At 36.2% G+C, this 5,000-nt stretch overlaps 1 protein-coding gene across 2 annotated transcripts in view; it reads left to right on the top strand.

The window, feature by feature from the left end:
• LOC138058920 (uncharacterized) overlaps positions 1-5,000 on the top strand; it is a 79,661-nt gene that overhangs the window by 1,355 nt on the left and 73,306 nt on the right. The gene's annotated exons all lie outside the window — the stretch shown is intronic.

Genomic DNA, 5,000 nt, shown 5'->3' with positions numbered 1-5,000 from the left:
TACAGAAAATAAAGGGAGCCAAAGGTCTATCCGAAAAATTGATGTTAGTGATGTACATCTATCAAGGCAAAATGTATTTGAAATACAAAAAGCTCTGAAACTGAACTACATGTAATCATTATCTAAAGTAAAACCGCCTGGTGCACATTGTACCACTTTAAACGTTGGTTGGTTACGGAAACTCTTTAAATATAGGGGGAAAATGGGGGCCGGGGCCCACTGGGTCCACCTCTCAATCCACGCGTGATTATTAACTTAATAAGAAAGTCAACTGAAGGGAAGTAAGCATAATAGTCGTGACTATTTTTTGTATTCTTGTTCTTTTGTCTAATTGCATGTGGCTTAATAACTTCACAAACTGCAGGGGTCACCATGAGTTTTAAAAGGTTGGCTGCAAAGTCTCACAGTTTAGTTGCCTGAGGAAGAATATTTGTTTCCCAAAACAGCTACAGTAAGGATGTCTGCGCCCTTTGCTACTGTGCAGTTTTGGGAATGCGATGCGAATAATATCTACATGTGACAATGTAGGACATGTCAGAAATGTATCGTGTTAAGGACGGTGCCTACTATTGTTACTGCACATACGTTCTGTGCATCTCGAGATACTCGGCTTTCCTATCGGTGATGCTTACTAACACAGGGATATTTTTGCGCGGTTTAAAACTATCCGGAGAAAGTACATCTTAGTAAGTACATGTACTCTTGGTATCCAAAAAGAAAATTGGGGGTAATCATGCATTTTTGAGAGATAATTAATAATATTAAGCTTCAATTTGAGAAAGAACATCATACATTGCTTTGTATTTTAAAGCTTTGTACAAATATTATTCATGAATTATCTTTGAAAAATGCGTGGTTACCCCCAATTTTCTTTTTGGATTTCAATAACACTTGTTAAGATCTCCATTTCCTGCATAATCACACATCGGGGAAAAAATATCTTTAATTAGTAGGCTGCTTTCAGAATTTCTTTTCTGTCCTGGATACTCTGTGGACCCCATTAATCTTTCCATCGACCACTTCCTATTTGAATTTTCTCCATTTGACCGAAAAGCAGAAAAAATCTGTATGAAAGAAGTTGAAAATACCGGTACAGTGTATATTCCTTTTTTTCTGATAATGGCAAAGCCAAAGTAAAATTATATTATTGTTAAGGTCTATTCCACCTCAAGGAACAACATTAGCTTTAAAATGTTATTAAACAGACTTACAATGTAAGTGTATTCAAATGAGTATGTTGACATGATCTAATTTTCGCTAAATTAGCTTCTTTTGCAGATAGTGTAAACTAACATTATCTTACAACTACTTTTGTACAGAAAGAAAGTTTCTAAAATTGCATGTTCACTGCACCTTATCTCCTAAATAAGCACAGATACCCCTCATTGTCTGCTTTTTGGGCAGCAGTTGATCTTTACTTTACTGAATGGCAAGTTAAATAACAAATCTGTACCTGGGAACATTTTTAGGGGCAATTGTCCTCAAATAGAGTACAAACAAAACAAATAAAAGCCAAATTATGCTAAATCAAGATTGGTTTTATTGACTCATTTCATTCTTGATAAGGTTCAGAGGCGTACTCTTAACTAGTAACCGGTATTAGTCAGACAAGAGAATTAGTCCAGAAAATTATTATAAGTGTTTTCTGTGTTGGTAAAGTAAGAAAGTAAAGTTCATGTTCGATTTCAGATGAAACAAATCATAGTGAATTTCTGAATTGCTTTATACAGTACATGTACATGTGTGTTGATCTTCAATCTCCACAGAAATTCCATCTACCTAATAGGGCAACTACAGTACATGTAATATCCCGATTTTGCTTGCCCTGATAAGATTTTTGGTTGCCATGGGCAAGCGGGCAAGTGTCAACATTGAGCCCTGGCTTGCAGGTTGCATATAAGAGAACTTTGGTGGGTTGCATACATGTACAACAAAGACTTTGGCAATAGGATGAGAAACAAATCTTGGTATACTCAACTCATTTCTTTTGGCACATGACCTATAACAAATTGTTGGAAGAAGTCAAGCTTCCTTTTTTGCTTGAAATTTGGCCACAATTTAACAACAGTCATCAATTACATTGTATGTGAACATAATCAGGCAAACATCACAACAAGTAGTGTCAAATAGCTGCTCAGATTTTTGAAAACGTGAATGGTGAAGGCAATATAAGGTCCAAGTAATTCTCTATCGAAGGTTGAGAGATGCAGTTGGGCTGGAGAGAATAATATTTTGAATTTCCATAAATCAACTCCACAGAGACTGGCAAGTAAACTCACAGTGGAAAATAAAGAACACAACCAGCCCTAAACGCAGTATAAGGGAGAAATGCTTGGACCTCTAGGCTACCTTTTATCATTCACAGTTTATTCAGATTTTTAATTATTTTTGAATTAACTAGTTAACATATAAACACATCCTTTTTGTTTGGGCAAAAAATAAAGTGTAATATGGCAGATTTTAAAATGTCAGCAAGGCCTATCAAAATTTTTACTGTCAACAAAAGACATTTGTTTGGCTGATGGATATTCAGCTCCGATGGATAAGCTGCAAAACTTGCTCAATAGTTTTGTGCACATTGCATACCTATGTATCGCGTGTTGTTTACCGTTGAAAAGACAAAGTTAATCTTGTCGTGACATTTCGAAAGAAAAGAAAATTGAAACAATGATAAAAGAGAAACTGATGTAGGCTAGGAAAGAAAGACGAAGAGAAAATTTTCGAGATGTCATACGAAAACAAGAACAACCATTGAAGAACAGCGTGCACCGCACCAACTCGATGTCCTCTGCAGTCCAAGATTCTACTGCACGAATTACCGACTGTACAAAGGGAAAAGGTTACTTGGATAGACTCACAATCCCTCGAAAATTGAGCGCTTAAGGGCCCACTGACGTTTTTTTTGGGGTGCATTGCTAAGGATGCAATGGTTAAGTAATTTGAGAGAATTTGTCATTATTTTGGTCAGATTCCAACTTTTGTAAGCGAATGACCCTAAATATGACGTCATCATACCACGTCCATGGTCACGTGACCAATAAACGCAATTTGGGTATTTAATTGATGGTTTGATAATTTGTATTCGTTTTTGCATCCAGCCAACCATGGTTTTCTTTTTATTTTGAAAAATGTTTTTTTTGAAAGACATGAATGATACTGAAATACCCATAACTTTTTCAAAAAAGATGATTTTAAAAAATCAATGCTTAGCTACATGTATATTCTGTATTTGGGGGTGAAATGTGCCATGAAAAAAAAAATTAATTCAATTTAAAACCGCCGGAAATTTAGCTTTTTTCTCAAACCGGAAGTCAGTTCGTTTACGCATGCGCAGTTGATCTGAGAACAAGCGCGAGGAACGGCAAGGAAAAACCTTTGATGGAAACAACAGTTTGTGCGGTGACTTTTGCTTTTGAGTGGGTTTTCTTGTCAGCTCATGATATGATGACGTCAGTTACCGGAAGTAACATTTCACTTCCTTAGCAACAGGCGAAAAATCCGTCTGTGGGCCCTTAAAAGACTTGAGAAGGTCTGAGATCCACAACTGATCTAGAAGACAAAACGAGAGGACAACTTTGAAGTTAGCTTCTGCCAAGAGCAGACAATTCCAATTCTTCGATTCAGAGAGAACATAATTCTTAAATCTAGGGTCTTATATTGAAAAAAAGAAGGTTCTCATTCTCAGAAAAAAAAACTGATCTGAAATCAAGAAAAGTTATAAATCTTTAAATAAGAGAGAGAAGTTCTGGATTTTTTCTTATTTTCAACAAAGTAATTTATGGTAAAATTGAGAAAATTCCTGAAATTAAGAACTTAAAATTAAGAAACATTTTTACGCTTACCACGGGAAAAAAAAACAAGAACTTTTTGTCCTTAAATTTAGAAATCAGGTTTTAGAGTGCCATAATGACCTAAAGACAGTTTATTGATTCGTCAGGCAAACCCAGCTGATATTTAACTCAATTAAATTAACATACCTTGATAAGGCAATACAGTCAAATGAAAAGGAAGGAAAGAAAGAGATGAAAAAGTCGTAAAAGACTAGAAGTAAATTGAAGATACAGTGTACATGTACATACATGCATGCTGAAGAGAGACATGTATACTCCAGTAGTACACAAGTGAAATGACTATAATGATAACTATTCTAACATTTACACGTTAAACTACTACCATCACTATTGCTGATACCAAATACCACAGTAATTCTTATTTCTTATTCTGGCTTTCACTCCAGCTAAGTAATAAAATGATGTTTGAGCATAGGCAGCCCAATAATTAGTTACTAGTGGGAAGATGACCTTTGAGTGCAAGCGGTGTTGCGTTACAGGCAGCCGTTGAGAATTTAAACACTTTATTAAAGACTTTGTATGGGACATAAAATACCGTTCATTATGAAGCCTAAAAAAAGGTCAATTTAACGTTCATTCAATAAAATGAATAAAACTGATTCACCTCTGGTGTATTCTTGTGCATTTTGGTACGTATTTTACCGTTTCAGGAATTCTGTGTTTTCACTGTTCTGTAAGACGAAATCAAGGCTGCACACTAAGATTTCAACCGTAGTCAGCTCAGAGGCGTCACTCGTAACCATGAAGCTGTTCGAGAAGCTGCTGTGGGGATGGGGTAAGTGTTGTACATGAAATGACTGTACCTCATGGGGTGGAGTTAATTTGACCTCGGATCCAAGCTCCGTGACCATTTACAAGTCAAGATCATCAGCTGTTAAATTCATCAGCTATTTTGGAATCCAAAGCAGAAAATCCTCATTTCCAGCCAAGTGCGTGGGGATTTTTGACGACTAAACATTCACTGAGGTTCGCAAATGATGGGGCTTTAGCTTTGCTTGAAAAAAAAAGCATGGCTGGGATGGATTTTCGAGGTGCAAACCCCCTCTGAGCTGACTACGGTCAAAATCTTAGTGTGCAGTGAAAACACGGAATTCCCGAAATGGTAAAATAAGCACCAAAATGCACAAGAATACACCAGAGTTTTATTGA

Source organism: Montipora capricornis, chromosome 8 (genome assembly GCF_036669925.1).
Source record: "Montipora capricornis isolate CH-2021 chromosome 8, ASM3666992v2, whole genome shotgun sequence".
Taxonomy (NCBI): Eukaryota; Metazoa; Cnidaria; class Anthozoa; order Scleractinia; family Acroporidae; genus Montipora; species Montipora capricornis.
The sequence above is the reverse complement of the archived record's forward strand: the minus strand, read 5'-3'. Positions and strand labels throughout refer to the sequence as shown.